This window comes from Chiloscyllium plagiosum, unplaced genomic scaffold (genome assembly GCF_037043375.1).
Source record: "Chiloscyllium plagiosum isolate Xiang-an unplaced genomic scaffold, Cpla_swu_hap1 HiC_scaffold_2, whole genome shotgun sequence".
NCBI lineage: Eukaryota > Metazoa > Chordata > Chondrichthyes > Orectolobiformes > Hemiscylliidae > Chiloscyllium > Chiloscyllium plagiosum.
The window spans coordinates 156,911,527-156,934,781 of NW_028270140.1; the positions used below are offsets into that span (position 1 = coordinate 156,911,527).

At 45.6% G+C, this 23,255-nt stretch overlaps 1 pseudogene; it reads left to right on the forward strand.

Moving 5' to 3' along the window:
* The first annotated feature begins 869 nt into the window (after positions 1-869).
* LOC148152038 (uncharacterized) lies at positions 870-23,111 on the forward strand (annotated as a pseudogene).
* The last annotated feature ends 144 nt before the right edge of the window (positions 23,112-23,255 follow it).

Here is a 23,255-nt window from a genome sequence, read left to right on the forward strand (position 1 = left end):
TGTTTCCAAACCAGTGGCAGTTATATGTCTGCGTTGGTGTTTGTCCCTGGGCCACCATTTTGTGAACTCTCAGCCATCATTTTGTGAGGTGTTGAGCTTCCTTTGTAATGTTAAAAGATTAAGTTGTACTATCTCTCTGGATATTAATGTAATGTTAAAGGGTTAAACTATACTGTCTTTCTCCAAGAAGCTGAACATTCTGGAAGTGGGTGGGGGCGACATTCTGTCTCACAAACAGCATGCAGGAATGTGGATGACTATCCGGAATTGATTTGCGTGTACTGTTGGTAAATCTAAAATGGTTAGGGTACATTTAGACAAATGGGACAAACACTTGATAAATGGGTCTTTGGTACCAGTTAGGAAATATTTGTTGCGACAATCCACATGACGGGTTAAATTATCGAAGATTGAGCGTTCAACTAAACAAGTTATTGGGAAATGAACAATGGCCATTGGGGGGATCTTGGGATCTAGATAAATGTTCAAAAGCAGAGGCAGAGGTGTGGAAGTCTAATATTTTGCAAAAATGGAAAGATTTAATTACTAATTGGAGGACGGTGGCCACCTGATTAAATGAAAATTCGTGTCAAATTTCTTCGGAACACACCACTAAATGTAAGGATGATAAAGGGAAAACCCTTTGTTAGAAGGTTTTGAAGGCTTTATGTGAAATGTATGAACTTAAATCAAAGCCTACTAAAGACAAAAGTGAGAAAACCGTCTCTCATGCACCATTGGACATGTCTGGAACCCAGACTTTATTTGATAGTGGGGAAGATTCCGACAGAAATGATGCTGGTTCTCCAGGCATGTCCACTATTTTACAATGTCAGAGGGACAACCCCTGCTTCCGAAAAAGATATGTGGCAGAAATATTGCTGTATGCAATCCTGGTCGCTGGCATACCCCAGCCGGATAAACATGCCTTTTTTTGTTGACAATTTACACACAGACACTCACTTGGGAAATGGAGGAGTGAACGCTTTTATTACAAACATGGTGGAGTCCACACCTAAATGAGGCAGCTGAACAAAGGGCCAGGCATTGTCTTGTATGCCAGAAAGTTAACCCAGGGAAACCGATTCGATGTACCAAAGAACTCCAGTCCCAAGTGGCCCCTTCAACACTTTACAACTGGACTTTATAGAATTACCACGAGTGCAATGGTACAAATATTGCCTTGTCATCATAGATACATTCAGCAAATGGATACAGGTTTTCCCAACAACTAATAACAAACATCTAAAGGGACCCAAATTCTCCTAAAATAAATAATCTCCTGCTTTGGCATGCCTCAGTGATGATCACCTGATAATGGAAAGATTAACCAAGAACTGTGTACCTTCCTCAACATTGACCAGCAGTTCTATTGTGTATATCATCCAAAGGCAGCGGGAATAGTGGAACGTGCAAGTGGAATTCTGAAGGACAAATTTGCTAAACTCATTCTAGAAACAGGACTGAATTGGCTAAAGGTTCTGCCCCCTCGCCCTGTACCACATGCGCATTACTCCCCAAATCGGTACTGGTTTCACAGCAGCTGAAATAATATGTGGCCAACCTGGACGAACTTCATGGAACAGCAACGAGGCTCCACCACCCCAGGTTGATCTGTATGTAATGGGGGATGAAATGCAGTGTTATTTCAAACAACTAACGATGTCTCTAAAGTCTCTCCACTCACAGGTGAAGGAAACCACCAAACCACCCCCTGATCGCGACAGTGACTAGAAAGGAGTAAAGACTGGCGAATGGATCCTAATCCGAAGCTGGGACCCCACTGGAAAGGACCATTCTAGGTGTTGATTCGAATGCCCACCTCAGTGAAAGTCAAGGGAAAAGATTGCTGGATTCACCTGAGCGACTGTAAACGGTGGAAGATGCACCAAGGGAAGAAAGAGGAAAAGGACTAAGAAGGACTGATTAAAAACTTTAATCTGTACTTCTGTATTGCCGGCTCTGCTATCGATACACCGTGTGTCTCTAAACTTGCCTCCGGTAAGATGACAGAATGGGGTTACCAAGGGAGATTAGTAGTATTATGATGGGCTTAACAGGGATATGTCTACTTCTCCTAGGAGAAAGTGAGGACTGCAGATGCTAGAGATCAGAGCTGAAAATGTGTTGCTGGAAAAGCGCAGCAGGTCAGGCAGCATCCAAGGAGCACCACCTTCTGAAGAAGGGCTCATGCCTGAAACGTTAATTCTCCTGCTCCTTGGATGCTGCCTGACCTGCTGCGCTTTTCCAGCAACACATTTTCAGCTATGTCCACTTCTCTCCAACCAGGGTACCAAAGGGAGGGTCGAGATTTGAAGGCTGGGTAGACGTAAACAGGTCAATCATTTCTGCAGGAGAGGCATTCTCACTTGTATCAATGAACAAGGGAACCCATTTGGGGTATGGAATGTTACTAAAATCGATTACTGCAATGGATTGCTTGCCCAAACAGTGAAAGCAGTCATGTTAGAAACATTTAAGGTGCATCTTGATTTCCTGAACAGGAAATGGAACAGGAGGACAGAAACCACATTAGGGCAACAAGTAGCATGTCTTAAACAAAAAGAGTAGGAATCAGCGCAGTCTTGGTGGGCTCTGTTCCTGTGCCATTTTGTATAATGGATCCGATAGTGCCAAAGTCACCTGCCATGTGTATAAAAGTTGGTGAATTCTGCAAATATCTTGGAGCTAGCGCTGTGACGGTGACCCTATAGCACATAGAACATTACAGTGCAGTATAGGCCCTTTGGCCTTCGATGTCACGCTGACCTGTGAAGCCAAACTGAAGCCCATCTAGACCTGTTAGCAATGTTGTGCCAAAACTATTGGTGCTGGGTCCACTACTTTTCATCATTTGTAAACCTGTAAATGATTTAGTGACACCAAGATGAAGTGGTGGACAGCAAAGAAGTTAGCTAGAGTACAACAGGATCTTGATCAGATGGGCCAAGGAGTGGCAGATGGAGTTAAATTTAGATAAATGTGAGATGCTGAATTTTGGAAAGGCAAATTAGGGAAAGACTTATACACTTAAGGGTAAGGTCCAGGAGAGTGTTGCTCAACAAAGAAACCTTGGAGTGCAGGTTCATAGTTCCTTAAAAGTGGAGTTTCAGGTAGATAGGATAGTGAAGAAGGTGTTTGAAATGCTTTCTTTATTGGTCAAAGCTTTGAGTATAGGAGTTGAGAGGTCATGCTGTGGCTGTACAGAATATTGGTTAGGCTACTTTTGAAGTATTGTGTGTAATTGTGGTCTCCCTCCTTTGGAAGGATGTTCTGTAACTTGAAAAGGTTCAGAAAATATTTACAGGAATGTTGCCATGGTTGGAGGGTTTGAGCTATAGGCAGAAGCTGAATAGGTTGGGGCTGTTTTCCTTGGAGCATCGGAGGCTGAGGATTATAAAATAGAAGTTTATAAAATCATGAGGGGCATGGATGGGGAAAATTGACAAGGCTTTTTCCCTGGGTTCACACCGTGACGTCACGATTTTACTGCTCCTCAGATGCTGCCTGAACTGCTGTGCTCTTCCAGCACCACTCGAATCTGGTTTCCAGCATCTGCAGTCATTGTTTTTTCCCTGGGTTGGGGGACTTGTGGGCGGCACGGTGGCACAGTGGTTAGCACTGCTGCCTCACAGCGCCAGAGACCCGGGTTCAATTCCCGCATCAGGCGACTCTCTGTGTGGAGTTTGCATATTCTCCCCGTGTCTGTGTGGGTTTCTTCCGGGTGCTCCGGTTTCCTCCCACAATCCAAAAATGTGCAGATTAGGTGAATTGGCGAGGCTAAATTGCCCGTAGTGTTAGGTGAAAGAGTAAATGTAGGGGAATGGGTCTGGGCGATTTGCGCTTCAGCAGGTCGGTGTGGACTTGTTGGGCCAAAGGGCCTGTTTCCACACTGTAAGTAATCTCCAGAACTAGAGTGCATAGGTTGAGGATGAGAGGGGAAAGATTTAAAAATAACCTAAGGGGCAACTTTTTCACACAAAGGGTGATGAGTAAATAGAATGAACTGCCAGAAGAAGTGATGGAGACTGGAATAATTACAATATTTAAAAGGCGGCTGGATGGGTACATGAACAGGAAGGGCTTGGAGTGGTTTGGATCAATTGCTAGTAAATGGGACTAGATTAATTTAGGATATCTGGTCAGCATGGACTAGTTGGACTGAAGTGTCTGTTTCCATGCTGTACATCTCTGTGACTCTAAGTGTGCTGCTACACTATTTAAAGTCATCGAGGGATTCATTTGAGCCCGATAGCTGCTTCTTTTTACTGACTAGCCTACAATATCCATCGTCAGCGAGGGATCCTTATACCTGTCAGCTTTTCTCTTTACCCTAACAGGGACATACTGTCCCTTGACTCTTCAAATTGCACTTTTAAGAGGCTACCATTTGCCAGTTGTTCCTTTTCCTGACTTGCATTAGTCATTCTCCAGTCCTCTGGTACTTCACCTAAGGCCAGAGAGGAATTAAAATTTTTTGTCAGAGCTCCTGCAATTTCCTGCCCTTCCTCCTGCAGCAACCTGGGATGCCCCCACTGCTCCACTATAGAATTATTTGCAAGGAACTGTTCCCAGTCAGCTTTGGCCAGTTCCTGCTTTATTTTAATAAATTATGCCTTCCCCCCATCCAAAGTGTTTTTTGCAAGCCACCTTTTCACTTGTCCTTAAGTAATTTGAACCATGTTGTTTTCACTATCACGAAAATGTTCCCCCACTGCTATATTAAACACTCATCCAGCTTCTTTCCCCAGAATCAGATCCAGCACTGTGCTGTCCTAAATTGAGCCTTCTACATGTTACTACAAACAAAACTTTGCTGGATTAAATTCCAAGAAATCACCCCCTCTAAACCCTTTCACTCGGTACTTCTCAATGCAGACTGTCATAAATGCTTAGCCTTATCTTTGCACTAATGTGCTAAGGTCCTCCATAATTGAGGATGGAGATATTTGTACAGCCTTCTCCTCCAGGGAGTTGTTTAATTGTCTGCCTCTATTCACGACCAGACACAGCAAATTGTAGAGCTTAGGTCTGAACTGTTGGTTGCGAAATCACTTGGCCCTATCTATCATTGTGTGCAATTCTGGTCTCCCTCCTATCAGAAGGATGTTGTGAAACTTGAAAGGGTTCAGAAAACATTTAGATTAGATTACATTAGATTAGATTATATTACAGTGTGGAAACAGGCCCTTCGGCCCAACAAGTCCACACCGACCCGCCGAAGCGAAACCCACCCATACACCTACATTTACCCCTTACCTAACACTACGGGCAATTTAGTATGGCCAATTCACCTGACCTGCACATCTTTGGACTGTGGGAGGAAACCGGAGCACCCGGAGGAAACCCACGCAGACACGGGGAGAACGTGCAAACTCCACACAGTCAGTCGCCTGAGGCAGGAATTGAACCCAGGTCTCAGGCGCTGTGAGGCAGCAGTGCTAACCACTGTGCCACCGTGCCACCCACACTCCACACAGTCAGGTTGTTGCTAGGATTGCAGGGTTTGAGCTACAGGGAAAGGCTGAATAGGCTGGGACTGTTTTCCCTGGAGTGTCAGAGGCTGAGGGGTGCCCTTATAAAACCATGAGGGACTTGGAAAGAGTAAATCGATATGGTCTTTTCCCCAGGGTGGGTCCAGAACCAGAGGGTGAGGTTTAAGGTGAGAGGGGAAAGATTTAAAAGGGGTATAAGGGGCAATTTTTTCACACACAGGGTGTTGTGTGCATGGAATGAGCTGCCAGAGGAAGTAGTGGAGGTTGATACAATGACATTCAAAAGGCATCTGGATGGGTATATGAACAGAAAGGGTTTAGAGGAATATGAGCAAGTGCTGGCAAATGGGACTAGATTAGATTAGGATATCTGGTTGACATGGGTAAATTAGACTGAAGGGTCTGTTTCCATACTGTATATCTGTATGACTATCTGCTGTTAGCAAATAACTGTATTTTGTCACTTCATCATGCTGACACATCATTTGTAGGTGTGCCCAGTGTTGCTCCATTGAACCTCTTAATTGTTCGATCTCTTGGCTTGATGAGTATGCTGAGCCATGCAATTACAGATTGCCTTAGGGTACAATTTGATTGATGGCCAACAGCACCTCATGGATGTCCAGAATTGAGTTGCAAGATCTGTCAGAAATTTATTGCATTTTGCAATGTGATAATGCTGTGCAATAGGACAGGTGTGGGGAGGGGGGGGGGGGAGGGGGGAGGGGGAAGGTGGAGGGGGGGATTGGGGGGAAGGTGGAGGACGGGGAGATGGGGGGAGGGGGGAAGGTGGGGGGGGGGGAGGTGCTGGAGGTGGGGGGGGGGGCTGGAGGTGGAGGAGTTTGGGGGCTAACCCCCTGAAAAATCCCCCAAAACGAGTACTCTCTGCGGTCAGACATGGGGAAACAAATCCCCATTTAAACGACTCTGACTGCAATAAAACAGGACACTGCCAGGAGAAAGGTCAAAAATATCTGAGAAAGGAACCAGGAACTGCCTTGAAGCCGTTAAACTTTTCAGGGGCAGGTCCGCAGTGGGACACCCTTGTCAAAGACAAAGCCGAGGGGCTGAATGGCCTCGTGGTTGCTATAGTCCTGTATGACTTGAGTGGGAGGGAAAATATTGAAACTGTTGGGAAGTTGAGAAATTCACTGAATTGATTCTACTTTAACGTGACAACCTGGGGGGAAGAAGAAACTTGTGATAAGTAGTTTTAATATTATCTACATTGAAGTGACCATAACTTGAGTGAATATTTCAAAGGCTTCTATTGATATAGAGGCTCTTCATGTGACCCCAATAATGCTGTAGTTAACTGAACTTAGGGCAGTTTTTAAAAACTCAACAAGAGATCCCGCCCACTTACTTGAACAGTCTGATCCTCCAGTTTAATAATGAACCACCTTTTCTTTACAAAAGCTTGGTTTTACTGCAACTCGTGGAGTTTAGTACTCTGATTTGAAATAATATTTCTCCAACAATTGTGTTGGTGACTAAAAACTGGCCACAAGCAAGAACAAAAGGCTGGGGAGACAGGACCTTTTCTCATCCTGGGATGTGATACTATTCTGTCCTCGTTATATTAAGAAAATCTGGGGTTTTAAAGTGAGCTACATAAGATAATGTTTGTCCATTCAATCTTATTCCAACATCACAAACATTTGAATGTTATCGTGGCAGCTAGACTGATTAAAAATCAGACAACACTAGGTTTATAGCCCAACAGACTTATTAGTAGTTGCAGCTTTTGGATGCTGCTCCTTCATCAGGTAGTTATGGAGCAGAATCATAAGACACAGTCTATAGGAAAAGATTCGTGTCATGCATCTGAAAAGATACATTGAACAAACTTAGATTGCTGTTAAGTCTTTCACTTTTAGAATAAGTTGCAGGATTTGGTTCATTAGTCGAGGTGGAATTTAGACATTAATGTAGCTCAAGGTTTTTGTCTGGGGACACTGGTTCAAACATGACCATGGCAGCTGGTGGAAATTGCAAGTTAATCCTCAATGATGCCCTGAATGCTTCATTTTTAAGTGAAAAGACCCATCTGGTTCACCAATGACCCTTTTTAAAAGAGGGCATGCCTTTATTTGGTCTGGTCTGTGTGTTCACAGCAATGTGGTTGACTGTCCTCTGACATAGATTCTGGATCAATGGTGCTGGAAGAGCACAGCAGTTCAGGCAGCATCGAGGAGCTCCAGCAAAATCGACGTTTCGGGCAAAAGCCCTTCATCAGGAATAAAGGCAGAGAGCCTGAAGCGTGGAGAGATAAGCTAGAGGAGGGTGGAGGTGGGGATAGAGTAGCATAGAGTACAATGGGTGAGTGGGGGAGGAGATGAAGGTGATAGGTCAGGGAGGAGAGGGTGGAGTGGATAGGTGGAAAAGGAGCTAGGCAGGTCGGACAAGTCCGGACAAGTCAAGGGGACTGGAAGTTTGAAACTAGGATGAGGTGGGGGAAGAGGAAATGAGGAAGCTGTTGAAATCCACATTGATGCCCTTGGGCTGAAGTGTTCCGAGGCGGAAGATGAGGCGTTCTTCCTCCAGGCGTCTGGTGGTGAGGGAGTGGCGGTGAAGGAGGCCCAGGACCTCCATGTCCTCGGCAGAGTGAGAGGGGGAGTTGAAATGTTGGGCCACGGGGCGGTTTGGTTGATTGGTGTGGGTGTCTCGGAGATGTTCCCTAAAGCGCTCTGCTCGGAGGCGCCCAGTCTCCCCAATGTAGAGGAGACCGCATCGGGAGCAACGGATACAATAAATGATATTAGTGGATGTGCAGGTAAAATTTTGATGGATATGGAAGGCTCCTTTCGGGCCTTGGATGGAGGTGAGGGAGGAGGTGTGGGCACAGGTTTTACAGTTCCTGCGGTGGCAGGGGAAGGTGCCAGGATGGGAGGGTGGGTCGTAGGGGGGCGTGGACCTGACCAGGTAGTCACGGAGGGAACGGTCTTTGCGGAAGGCGGAAAGGGGTGGGGAGGGAAATATATCCCTGGTGGTGGGGTCTTTTTGGAGGTGGCGGAAATGTCGGCAGATGATTTGGTTTTTGCGGAGGTTTGTAGGGTGGAAGGTGAGCACCAGGGACGTTCTGTCCTTGTTACGGTTGGAGGGGTGGGGTCTGAGGGCGGAGGTGCGGGATGTGGACGAGATGTGTTGGAGGGCACCTTTAACCACGTGGGAAGGGAAATTGCGGTCTCTAAAGAAGGAGGCCATCTAGTGTGTTCTGTGGTGGAACTGGTCCTCCTGGGAGCAGATACAGCGGAGGCGGAGGAATTGGGAATATGGGATGGCATTTTTGCAAGAGATAGGGTGGGAAGAGGTGTAATCCAGGTAGCTGTGGGAGTCGGTGGGTTTGTAAAAAATGTCAGTGTCAAGTCGGTCTTCACTAATGGAGATGGAGAGGTCCAGGAAGGGGAGGGAGGTGTCAGAGATGGTCCAGGTAAATTTAAGGTCAGGGTAGAATGTGTTGGTGAAGTTGATGAATTGCTCAACCTCCTCACGGGAGCACGAGGTGGCGCCAATGCAGTCATCAATGTAGCGGAGGAAGAGGTGGGGAGTGGTGCCGGTGTAATTACGGAAGATCAACTGTTCTACGTAGCCAACAAAGAGACAGGCATAGCTGGGGCCCATACGTGTGCCCATGGCTACCCCTTTGGTCTGGAGGAAGTGGGAGGATTCAAAGGAGAAATTGTTAAGGGTGAGGACCAGTTTGGCCAAACGAATGAGAGTGTCGGTGGAAGGGTTCTGTTGGGGACGTCTGGAGAGGAAATCCGATTATAGAGAAATCCGATCCCAATTCTAAGTCCCACGTATGTGATCCACCCTTTAAAAAACCCTTTTCTATTAAAGAATAAAAAGGTGGTTGACAGGGCAACCAGGGCCCAGTCCCACTGAGGAAATTCGATCAGATCTGAGATATTAAAATGGCTTCTCTAACTCTTAACCTTGTAGGACTGATGAAGGACTTTTGCCCGAAATGTTGATTTTCTTGCTCCTCAGATGCTGCCTGACCTGTGCTTTTTCAGCATCACTCTAATCTCCAGCATCTACAGTACCCACTTTTGCCTACCATGTAGGACTGGTTGGGATCAGTGGTGTTGTCCAGTATAATGTCACCTGCTGAGACCAGTTCTTGGTGGTGAAGTCTGCATCCCCACTGCAGCAGGGCAATGATTTGTGGCCCAAGACTATTTAAAAATTTCTCTCCCACCTTCCTCTGACCACCCCTTGCCCCCAAACAAAAAAGTGCACTTTGTCGATGGAACAGAAGTTGAAGACTATTTTAAAAGAAGCTTGTTTGCTGCAATCCAGCCCATGAAGTATATAGTTATTTGATAAGTGTCACATCTCCCAGTGGGCAGAGTAATGGAGCAAACCACCTGGTGCTGGGTTGTTGACACACCTACCACACTAAAGGATCTACAGTGGGAAATGGAGATCCAAGAAGTTAGCTCCCCTTTTGAAAATGACTGTAAGGTGACTCTGATTCAGTTTTTTACAACTGATTCACCCAGGTTAATTTCTTGGAGTGGTGAGTATCTCGCAGGAAGCGCACTACCTTTTTTTCCTAACATAGAAATAGAACATAAAGTACAGCACAGAACAGGCCCTTTGGCCCACAATGTTGTGCTGAGGATAATCCTAATGCGCATGTCCAGCAGTCACTTGAATGTCCCCAGTGACTCAGCTTCCACCACTACCGCTGGCAATGCATTCCATGCATTCATAATTCTGTGTGAAGAACCTTCCTCTGACATCTGGTCTATACCTTTCTCCCAATATCTTAAAAACTATGACCACTTGTGCCAGTCAATCCTGCCCTGGGGAAAAGTCTCTGGCTATTGATTCTATCCATGCCTTTCATTATTTTGTGCAACTCGATCAGGTCTCCTCTCTTCCTCCTCCTCTCCATCGAGAAAAGTCCGAGCTTAGTCAAACCTCTCTTCATAAGGCAAGCCCTCCAGTCCAGGCCGCATCCTGGTAAATCTTCTTTGCACCCTCTCCATAGCGCCTCTCTTTCCAGTAATAGGGTGATCAGAACAGGACATAATATTCCAAGTGTGGTCTCACCAGGGACCTGTAGAGCTGCAGTAAAACCTCACAGTTCTTAAACTCAATCCTCCTGTTTTATATTAGATTAGATTACTTACAGTATGGAAACAGGCCCTTCGGCCCAACAAGTCCACACCGACCCGCCGAAGCGTAACCCGCCCAGACCCATTCCCTTACATTTTCCCCTTCACCTAACACTACGGGCAATTTAGCATGGCCAATTCACCTAACCTGCACATTTTTGGACTGTGGGAGGAAACTGGAGCACCCGGAGGAAACCCACGCAGACACGGGGAGAATGTGCAAACTCCACACAGTCAGTCGCCTGAGGCAGGAATTGAACCCGGGTCTCTGGCACCGTGAGGTAGCAGTGCTAACCACTTTGCCACCGTGCCGCCCATCCTGTTAATGAAAGCCAAATCGCCATATGCTTTCTTAACAACCCTATCCACTTGGGTGGCAACTTTGAGGGATCTGTGTACTTGAACACCAAGATCCCTCTGATCCTCCACATTGCCAAAAATGCTGTCTTTAATCCTATATTCAACATTCAAATTCGACCTTCCAAAATGCGTCACTTCGTATTTATCCAGGTTGAACTCCATCTGCCATTTCTCAGCCCAGCTCTGCATCCTGTTTGTCACGCTGCAGCCTGCAGTAGCCCTCTATACTATCATCGGCACCTCGAACCTTTGTCATCTGCACATTTACTAACCCAACCCTCAACCCTCAACCCTCAACCTCCTCATCCATGTCATTTATAAATATTAATATGTAGGGTCAGTTGCACTCAGGCCTGGTCTTAATGGGTCAGAGTCTGAGTCTCCATGTCTGCATTTTCTTTCCTGTCTTTGCTTAAGGAGTATTTTGGATGCTTTTGATATTAGTCTTTTGAGCCATTTTCTGAACATAGAGACCTATTGTATCATGGGAGCCCCCTTTAGTTAATTGGAGTTGTTATGGAGAAGAGGTAGTGCTAATGTCACTGGGCTAGTAATCTAGAAGCTGGGATTAAATCCATAGACAGGAGGTTCACATCCAACCTTGCCCCACTAAGATGTTAAAGGCTTAATTTGTTCTGCTGACATTAAGAAATTTGATCTTCAGGGGAGTGTGTTTTCTGCCTTGCAGGCAGGATGCAACAATTTAATAATACTCTGTAAATACTGTTGTTTAAGGAATAACCTAATCACGCACTGCTTGAAGAATAATCTAATCACACATTAGATTATTTCCAGAAATGACTTCATGTGTTTTAGGATATCATGTGACTATGGGAGAATGGCAGTGGGTGGTGTATTGCATTTATGACTGACCTGACTGACTGACTCGACTGTGATGTAAAATCCTGTTTTAAAGGGAGGACTTTTCCTTTAATCGAAGGACATCTCTTGACATGGCTCAGCAAGCCTCGTGAAGAGTATTAAGTGATTCTCCAAAAAAAACTTGTACTTGCTGAATAAAACTTGGTGGAGTGGGAGGGGGAGTTGAAGTGTTGAGCCACAGGGTGGTTGGGTTGGTTGGTCCAGGTGTCCCAGAGGTGTTCTCTGAAACGCTCCGCAAGTAGGCGGCCTGTCTTCCCAATATAGAGGAGGCCACATCGGGTGCAGAGGATGCAATAGATGATGTGTGTGGAGGTGCAGGTGAATCTGTGGCGGATATGGAAGTTTCCTTTGGGGCCTTGGAGGGAGGTGAGGGGGGGAGGTGTGGGCGCAAGTCTTGCACCTCCTGCGGTTGCAGGGGAAGGTGCCGGGAGTGGAGGTTGGGTTGGTGGGGGGTGTGGATCTGACGAGGGAGTCACGGAGGGAGTGATCTTTACGGAATGTTGATAGGGGAGGGGAGGGAAATATATCCTTGGTGGTGGGGTTCGTTTGGAGGTGGCGGAAATGACGGCGGATGATACGTTGTACATGGAGGTTGGTGGGGTGGTAGGTGAGGACCAGTGGGGTTCTGTCCTGGTGGCGGTTGGAGGGGCGGGGCTCAAGGGCGGAGGAGCGGGAAGTGGAAGAGATGCGGTGGAGGGCATCGTCGACCACGTCGGGGGGGATATTGCGGTCCTTGAAGAAGGAGGCCATCTGGGTTGTACGTTTTTGGAACTGGTCCTCCTGGGAGCAGATGCGGCGGAGACGAAGGAATTGGGAGAATGGGATGGCGCTTTTACAGGGGGCAGGGTGGGAGGAGGTGTAGTCCAGGTAGCTGTGGGAGTCGGTCGGTTTGTAGTAGATGTCCGTGTTGATTCGGTCGCCTGAGATAGAAATAGAAAGGTTGAGGAAGGGGAGGGAGGAATCTGAGACTGTCCAGGTGAATTTGAGGTCGGGGTGGAATGTGTTGGTGAAGTGGATGAACTGTTCAACCTCCTCGTGGGAGCACGAGGCAGCGCCGATACAGTCATCGATGTAGCAGAGGAAAAGATGGGGGGTGGGGCCAGTGTAGTTGCGGAAGATGGACTGTTCCACATATCCTACGAAGAGGCAGGCATAGCTGGGGCCCATGTGGGTGCCCATGGCTACTCCTTTCGTTTGGAGGAAGTGGGAGGATTGGAAAGAGAGGTTGTTCAGGGTGAGGACCAGGTCAGTCAGTCGAAGGAGGGTGTCAGTGGAAGGGTACTGGTTGGTATGGTGGGAAAGGAAGAAGCGGAGGGCTTTGAGTCCTTCATGATGGGGGATGGAGGTGTACAGGGACTGGATGTCCATGGTGAAGATAAGGCGTTGGGGATCGGGGAAGCGAAAATCATGGAGGAGCTGGAGGGCATGGGTGGTGTCCCGAACGTAGGTGGGGAGTTCTTGGACTAAGGGGGACAGGATCGTGTCAAGGTATGCAGAGATGAGTTCAGTGGGGCAGGAGCAGGCTGAGACAATGCGTTGGCTGGGACAGTCAGGTTTGTGGATTTTGGGCAGGAAGTAGAAGCGGGCGGTGTGGGGTTGTGGGACTATGAGGTTGGAGGCGGTGGATGGGAGATCCCCCGAGGTGATGAGGTTATGGATGGTCTGGGAGATGATGGTTTGCTGGTGGGGGATGGGGTCATGGTCAAGGGGGCAGTAGGAGGAGGTATCTGCGAGCTGACGTTTGGCCTCAGCGGTGTAAAGGTCGGTGCGCCAAACTACTACCGCGCCTCCCTTGTCTGCTGGGGAGATGTAGCTGTGGTAGCGAGTCTGTTTGAGAATGTGGCTGAAGAGCTTCTGTGCAGAGGAGATGACTTGGGGTGTGCAGTGAGAGAGGGACTCACTGAAATCTTGGAGATGTGGCTGTGGTAGCAAGTCTGTTTGAGAATGTAGGAGCTTATGCCCGAAACGTCGATTCTCCTGCTCCTTGGATGCTGCCTGACCTGCTGTGCTGTTCCAGCAACACATTTTCAGCTCTGAAATCCAGCATCTGCAGACCTCACTGTCTCCTCAAAGAATTCAAACAGAGATAAGCTAACTGCAAACCTTCATCAAAGCATCGTTTACAAAGCTCAGTACAGCATTGAATTTAGGCAAATCATTCTCTTTTAAATTTCACAGTAAATGGATAATTTTCCATTACTCCTTCAAAGGTCAGCAGTACACTTGGACGTGCCTCCCTCGGGGATTTGTCCATTCGCCCACTTTTATTCTCCCAGGTATTGCACTGGCAGCTTTCGGAGCTTCAGCTCTCGGGCAGCGTCACCATTGTCCAATATGTTGATGACTTGCTCCTAGCTAGCCCTTTGGAATCTGCTCACATCAGATACCAACCATCTCCTGAACGCCCTCCATTGTTGGGGATATCTCATACCAGAAGAAAGTGAGAGCTGCAGATGCTGGAGATCAGAGCTGAAAATGTGTTGCTGGAAAAGCACAGCAGGTCAGGCAGCATCCAAGGAGCAGGAGAATCGACGTTTCGGGCATGACCCCTTCAGGATATATCATACCAGCCAGCAAGATTTAGCGCACCCAGCACTGTCACATTCCTGGGAACCTTGCTGAGTGTTTCTGATAGACGATTGACCCTGGAGCATTTTGCACCCATTTACGTGACCCCCCCTGCCCACAAGCGCCAAGCAAATGTGTGCTGCCTTAGGCCTAGTTAACTACAGCTGACAGTGGCTCCCTAATGTAATGTTACACTCCAAATAGTTAACCACTTTGGCTCAAACACCTTCACCCTAAATGAAGAACAAAAGTCAGCTTTCACTGAATTAAGAACGGCCCCAACACTCTGAAGATAATTGTATGACAGGCCCTTCCAGCTGTATACCACTATTCTAGAGGACTGTGTAACTGCTGTTTTAACCCCAAACCCACAGGCATAGACAGTGGCCTAATACACAACTCTCCTTCACTCTATCGCTATGGGCCTCCCACCCTGCTCACAAATTCTCCTCCCAGCTATCTACTCCCTTGTAACAGCTGCTTCCAATATTACTCTCCAAAAACCCTGTCTATTCATCACATGCTATTGTAGTCCTTCTGACCTCCCATCAGACCCAACACCTTATCAGGCTTGACTGAGTTGTTATGAGTTAGCTCTTCTCAATGACCCCCTTCTGACCTTCTACTGCTCAGCTGTGAACTCAGTGACCTTTCTGAGTATCCCTCCAGAGGAGATCCCAGAACACCCAATGATTGCTTTTTGAGCAACCACTTGATCTGCCCTTGACCAAACCTTGTAGATGCTCCATTACCCACACCGGATTTTACCCGCTATGTGGATGGTAGTTCCTCTATCGCTCTTAGGAGTATCCCATTTAGGATACACAATCATGACCCTTCGCCACCTTGGAATCTGCCTCCTTCAATCCCCCAGTATCTGCTCAAAGCAGAACTCTTTGCTCTAACACTGGCTTGTATCCTGGCTACAGGAAAATCTGTACACACCCGCAGTTTGCTTTTGGCGTGGCCCATAACTTTGGCCAGCTATGGTCAAATGTGGATTTCTAACATCCTCAGGGACATCTATTCAGAACTCACTATGTCCAAAATCTCCTTAAAGCCATCCTCCTCCTCAAGCAATTGGCCGTAATCAAATGTGCTGCCCATGTAATGAACAATATGGATATTGGCAGTGCCAGAGCTGATGGAGCTAAAAACTCTATGGTGTCCTCTGGGAACCGGCAGGTGCTAAATTAACCACCAACCTCAAACACTGTGCAGTGTTTACAGGGGGACGTGTGGGATATAGGTGAATTAATGTTATTTCTGCAATTATAAGTTCTGATACAGAGTAAATGAATTCACATTAGTTTGGGATTGTTTCGGACGAAAACTGACTTAGCAAAAATGAGGAAACATATAATCCGTTAAAGAAAATGGTATGTTAGCAGAGACGTGATTACAGAACAATGGTGGATGTATGGGTAAACAGGAAAAACATCTGTTTCCCCACTTGCACAGAGACACAGGAACAAACCCCAATTAAAAGGGCTTAGTGATAAGATGCTGTGAGGGGCAGCGCAGATGGAGGGAACAGATAATGGTAAGCAAAGGATGGGATGACGTCAAACAACCTTATAGGAGGCAGAGATAGACATTTGTCACTGACAAGGCCGGATAAACAGAAGTTGTGGGATCAGTCTTAAGGAAATGAGTGACGTAAGCGAAGCAGGGAACAAACAATGGAATAAGGAAAACATATGGGAAAAAAACTGTATAAATTGCGAGAGTTTGTTAGGGTTTACTGTGCATTTGTCATTGCCTTACCTGGCAATTAGACATGGCACCCACTTGCAAGTGTACAAATAAATGACTCTGTTTCAGATATTTAGTCTCGGACTGAAATTATTAAAGTGAGTGAGCTTTTGTTTCTCACAATTGGAGGCTCGTCTGGGATTTTCTTCCATCACCGGGGGGAGTGTCTGGCCTTGGACACTGGGAAGACGCGTCCCGTTCCCCATTGAGGAGCGGTCTCGTGTCCCGGTTTGGTCTGCTCCCTTGGGTGACTGGTGTGAATCCTACAAGAGAGACATCTGAATCAGACAGTGATAAGAGGTTGATAGACAATACGGAAAAAAGGGGCCAGGCAACTCTGTGCACAGACCAAGGTAAGAAAATTGACTTTTAAGTATTGCCTTGGTGGCCGGGATTGACTTTTAGTAGTTAATAAGGGACTAACGAAGGAACTCAATATGGATTGTGCTGTTGGTAAGGAAAAAGCCTCCGGGAAAACAAAGTAAGGAAAAGGCAATGGAAATGGAGGTGGGGTCCCTTACAACATACCTCCAGAAAGTCCTTTGGGCAGGATGTTGTGGAATTGGCAAAATAATACTTGTACAAGGGAGAAAGATGATTAAATATTGTTGCTTTGTATGGACTAAGGAATCCATTCTTCGTCCCGCTGTCTTCTGGCCAAAGTACAGATCAGACGAAGACTGGGTTTGTGAATATCTGAATTTATATGTCAATGTGCGAGAGAGAGAGAGAGAATTAAAAGAGCTGTACAGCTGGTAGGAAGTTTAACCCTTTGTGATTTGGTTTGAGTGAACATTTGTTTGTTGGTGATTGAATGTTTGTGTTTTATTCCCTGGAGCTTGAGTTCCAAGACTGTTTTGAATCTGATTTTTATTATGGAAACTTAACATGATTTCTTTTAAGGTTAAGGATTCTATCGAGATTATGAAGAAAAAAAAGAATGATAACTCCTGTTCTTTTTACAGATCATGACTGCCTTACTATCAGTTTCTAACTAATCTCTTTTATCTTTACATAAAAGCGATTTATGGAGGACAGTTGAAGTTTCAGTTCAACATTAGATTGTAGTAAAAGCAAAATTCTATGGTTAATATGTGACCTTGGATTCAGCCATTGTTCATGCATTAGAAGTTTTTTTTAAAAAACTTGAGTAGACAAATTCTTTTAAGGCAGCTCTGATTATTTTACGACCTATAGTATTGTAATTGAGCAATGATTGGTCAGGACTATTTAAGAAAACTAATTTTGGATCTAAATTAAAGGACTAAAACTGGGTAATTACAGTGAATTGCAAAATTGGGAACTATGCATTTTGCATTTTAACTATTAAATACTGAAGAAATGAACGTAAATATATAAATATATTTATAAGTTAGGAACAGGCTTTAAAGGTTAGTCAAGCATGAATTGATGAATTGGTGTTTGAAGTTATCAAGTTTTAAAAAACTTGAGTAGACAAATTCTTTTAAGGCAGCTCTGATTATTTTATAGCTTTAAATTAAGGGGGGGTAGATATAGGACTGAAGTTAGGGGTAGGTTCTTCACTCAGCGAGTCGTAAGTTCATGGAATGCCCTGCCAGCAGCAGTGGTGGACTCTCCCTCTTTATGGGCATTTAAGCGGGCATTGGATAGGTATCTGGAGGATAGTGGGTTAGTATAGGTTAGGTGGGCTTGGATCGGCGCAACATCGAGGGCCAAAGGGCCTGTACTGCGCTGTATTCTTCTATGTTCTATGTTATGGGGAGCTAGAAATATTGCAATATTTCTTTAAAGAAAGAAAAAGGGGAAGAACGTGACGACTTATCCCTTTTGGGAGGTACCCATAGGGGACAAAGAGATTGGGTTTGTAAGTGCCCCCCCTCACCAGTGGGGAGGTCAGAACATTTAAAAAGGAAATGAAGGTCCTGGTTGAGGATCCGGTGGGGTTGTCTGAACAAATTGATCAATTTCTGGGGCCCAGTCTGTATACCTGGGCTGAATTACTGTCTATTTTGAATATACTATTTACTGGGGAGGAAAGGGGACTTATACGGGGAGCTGCCATTAAAATATGGGACAGGGAACACCCGATTGGAGATGGGGATGCTGGACAGGGAGAGGTGAAGTTTCCCCTCAAAGACCCCCAGTGGGAAAACCAAAACCTGGAGCATAGAGAAGAAATGAGGGAATTGAAAGACCTGATTCTAAAAGGAATAAGAGAGGCAGTTCCAAAGTCACAGAATTTAACTAAAGTCTTTGAAGCTAGACAGGAGAAAGATGAGACTCCCTCAGCTTTCCTGCAAAGATTAAGGGACTCAATGCGGAAATATTCTGGAATGAACCCTGAGGACCCAGTGGCACAGGGTCTTTTGAAAGTACATTTTGTGACAAAAGCATGGCCAGACATACAGAGAAAGATACAGAAGGTAGAAGGATGGAGTGAAAAACCATTAGATGAATTGTTGAGAGAGGCACAGAAAGTGTTTGTAAAGAGGGAGGATGAGAGACAAGAACAGAAGGCGAAAATGATGATAGCTACGGTTGATGAGGTAATTAAGGGGAGAATGGAACCAATAGTGAGCAACCGGAGCAGCGGGTGGCAGCATGTAGGACAGAGAGGAAGAGGGAGAGGGAGAGGACAAGGGGGAGCATTTGATAGAGGGTTTGGGCGACAGGGGCAGAGATGGAAGTCTCCACAGGCAGGATGCTATTATTGCGGAAAGATAGGGCATTTTAAGCAGGAGTGTCCTGATCTACAAAGGGAAGAAAGGGCAATTCCGCTTATGAACTTTGTTGAAGAATAGGGGTGTCAGGGGTTCCTGCCCTCGGGGGCCCACCAGGAACCCTTGATAAACTTGAAGGTGGGACCCTGTGGGGAGGAGGCAGTCTTCCTAGTAGATACGGGGGCAACACGGTCATCGCTGAATTTTAAACCAAAGAGGGTAGAAATGTCGACATGGTCAATTACTGTTTCAGGGGTGAAAGGGGAAGGATTTACTGTTCCAGTATTTGAACCTATGATGATAGAAGGTCCTAAGGATAGGGTCACAGGGGAACTGCTGTATATCCCTGATATAGGAAGTAACTTACTGGGGAGAGACTTAATTATCCTTTTAGGACTGGAGATTGGAATTTAGGAAAAAGAATTAGTTGTACAACTGGCAATGTTGACAGAGGATGCAGAGAGAAAGATAGACCCTATTGTATGGGCTAGAGAAGGAAATCGTGGAAAACTACAGATCCCTCCCCTTTTAATAAATTTAAAACAGAAAGGGGACGTTGTCTGTGAATGACAATACCCTATTTCCATAGAAGGTAAACGAGGACTGCAGCCAGTAATTGAGGGACTGATTAGAGATGGACTGTTGGAGCCATGTATGTCTCCTTATAATACCCCAATTCTACCAGTGCGGAAATCTGATGGAACTTATCGATTAGTGCAGGATTTGAGAACATTAAATCGAATAGTACAGATCAGGCACCCAGTGGTGCCAAACCCCTACACGTTATTAAGTAAGATCCCTCATGACCACAGATGGTTTAGTGTGATAGATTTAAAAGGTGCCTTTTGGGCTTGTCCCTTAGCGGAGGAAAGATTTAGGACTATCCCCCTATGAAATCTTATTTGGATTACCTTATCTGGGAACAAATGGAGAATTACCAATTCCCGAAACTAAAGATTTGTTTTTAAAGAAGTATATACTGGGCTTGTCCTCCTCTTTGTCTTTCCTCAGGAAACAAGGCCTATTGGCACAGACTCCGCCCCTTGAATTCGCTGTTCACCCCATCCGGCCGGGTGATTGGGTCTTAGTAAAATCATGGACAGAGACTAAATTGCAGCCGGACTGGGAAGGGCCGTACCAGGCTCTTTTGACTACCGAAACGGCAATAAGGACGGCGGAAAAAGGCTGGACTCATTACACTCGGATCAAAGGGCTAGTGGAATCTCCAGTTGAGGAAGAAGTCTGGACAGCCGAATCAACGCAAGACCCGCTAAAACTCAGACTAAAGAGACTTTGAGTAACTGACTATACAGTGGCGGCGCGAGCGCGGGATTATTTCTGTAAGATTGTATATTAAGCCTTTTTGTGCTTCAGCATGATGATTAGAATACTGGGAATGTTTAGAGTTATGATGATAGCCCTCTTGGTATTAGGATTATGTCACATATCATTTTCATATGTATTATTAATGGTTCCTGAGTCTGATAATCCACAAGTAATAGACACTGATGCATGCAGTTTAGTAAATTGTGGGACTGTAGTTAATCAGAGACAGTACCGCAGCTCAGAGATACATCTTAAGTCCTATGGGGATGGCCTCGGGGATGGTACTTGGTATTATGGTCTTGTCACAGTACACCGGGCCCCCTTCCGACCAGCTCGCGATTGTCTCGATAAGAAGTGTTAACCCAATATACTTAACGATAAGGAAAACCACATGGCGCGAAGCAATTCTGGAGCGGGGGGGAGGGGGGGCACTTATGAGATACAATTAAATGAAACATTTGGGATTGAAATGAAATCAAATGGGAAGGAGTTCGTGGGCTGTTGTTTTCGAATTAGTGTAGGACAGGGAAAACGGGTAGAATTACTGGGTAATGAGATACAACCTTTCACCCCTCCCGATGATCCTAAAGTAGTAAAAATTATAGAGGTAAAAGACTTGAAACAGACCATCGAGATAGAAACTGGGTACGGGGATGCAAATGCCTGGGTTGAATGGGTAAAGTATACTGTAAAAAGTCTGAACAAAAGCAATTGCTATGGATGTGCCTCCGGTAGGCCAGTGGCCCAGGTGGTTCCCTTTCCGCTCAGGTGGAAGCAAGACAGGAAGGGCATGAAATGTATGATAGCCCTGTACCAGGATGAGACTGCATGGAATGATAGGAATTGTACCTCCCTATCTCTGATGTTCCCTCCCTTGGAGAAGAAAGATGTAAAAGTTCCCCCCACATTTTCCGCCGCAGTTGGAAATCACACGTCGTGTGTGCGCAGGCGAGGTACAAGTCAGTCGAGAGATTTGGGGGAGCTGAAATTATGTACAGAGATTAAGAATGTTACCGAAACAGAGAAGGGAGGGAACTACTCAGCACTAAAGGTTCCCCGAGCGGATCTGTGGTGGTACTGTGGAGGAAAAATATTGAGACCCACACTATCTCCGGATTGGAGAGGGATATGTGCAATTGTACAATTGGCAATTCCATTTACCTTGGCATTTGAGAAGGAGAAGATCGTAGGGAAAAAGGGAAGGGGTAAGAGATTACTGTTAGATACTTCTTTTGATGACAGGATTTATCTTGATTCGGTAGGAGTCCCTAGGGGAGTACCTGAATTCAAAGCTCGTAACCAGATTGCAGCAGGTTTTGAGTCAACTCTCTTTTGGTGGGTAACAATTAATAAAAATGTAGATTGGATAAATTACATTTTCTATAATCAACAGCGATTTATAAATTATACAAGAGATGTGGTTAAAGGAATATCAGAACAGCTTGATGCGACAAGTAGGATGGCATGGGAGAACAGAATAGCCCTTGATATGATATTAGCAGAAAAAGGGTGTGTGTGTGTGATGTTAGGAGGAAGCTGTTGTACCTTTATTCCTAATAATACTGCGCCTGATGGGGATTGACTACTTTAGCAGAGGAACTGGCTGAGAATTCGGAAGTAGACACATCTCTCACGGGATGGCTTGAATCCTGGTTTGGAAAATGGAAGGGGGTGGTGGTTTCTATCCTTACTTCCCTGATAGTAGTAGTCGGGGTATTGGTGGCCATTGGCTGTTGTGTCATACCCTGTATACGAGGGCTCACCCGAAGACTGACTGAAACAGCCTTGATGAAACAGATGCCCCTAAGAGGGAATCAGACAGAGGAACTTTATCGGCTAAATAATGAGGAGATGAGTGAAACCAAGATGGATGAAATCTCTGAAATGATGCTTGCGAATTTTGGGAACGATGTTTAAAGAAAAAAAAAAGAGAGACAAAAATGCAGAAGATAACAAAGGGTAATCAAAAGTAAAAGGGGAAATTGTGGAATATAGGTGAATTAATGTTATTTCTGCAATTATAAGTTCTGATACAGAGTAAATGAATTCACATTAGTTTGGTATTGTTTCGGACGAAAACTGACTTAGCAAAAATGAGGAAACATATAATCCGTTAAAGAAAATGGTATGTTAGCATGAGACGTGATTACAGAACAATGGTGGATGTATGGGCAAACAGGAAAAACATCTGTTTCCCCACTTGTACAGAGACACAGGAACAAACCCCAAATAAAAGGGCTTAGTGATAAGATGCTGTGAGGGGCAGCGCAGATGGAGGGAGCAGATAATGGTAAGCAAAGGATGGGATGACGTCAAACAACCTTATAGGAGGCAGAGATAGACATTTGTCACTGACAAGGCCGGATAAATAGAAGTTGTGGGATCAGTCTTAAGGAAATGAGTGACATAGAACAATACAGCACAGAACAGGCCCTTCGGCCCACGATGTTGTGCCGAACATTTGTCCTAGCTTAAGCACCCATCCATGTACCTATCCAATTGCCGCTTAAAGGTCACCAAAGATTCTGACTCTACCACTCCCACAGGCAGCGCATTCCATGCCCCCACCACTCTCTGGGTAAAGAACCCACCCCTGACATCTCCCCTATACCTTCCACCCTTCACCTCAAATCATGTCTAAAATGTCAACAAAATAATGCCTGTTAAGGGTGCGGTGCATGACAGGGAGAACATCTTGCTTGATGGCTCATGTGTGTATTCAGCTTGATTTCATTGAATTGCAGTGTGTACGTTACTATAAGTATTGTCTTGTTGATGTATTTAGTAGATGGATTGAAGCCTTTACAACCACCAATAATAAAGCCTCAACGATAGTAACATTACTCTTGACCAAGATCATAAGGAGTTGGAGTTCCTCTGCAGTTTAGTTCAGACAATGGCCCCCATTTTGTCGGGAAAATCCACAATGAGCTATGTGAGGTGCTGCGTATCCAGCAGCAATTCCATTGTGTTTACCACCCACAGGTGGCAGGAATAGTGGAAAGGGCAAATGGACTCTTGAAACCAAACTAAGTTAA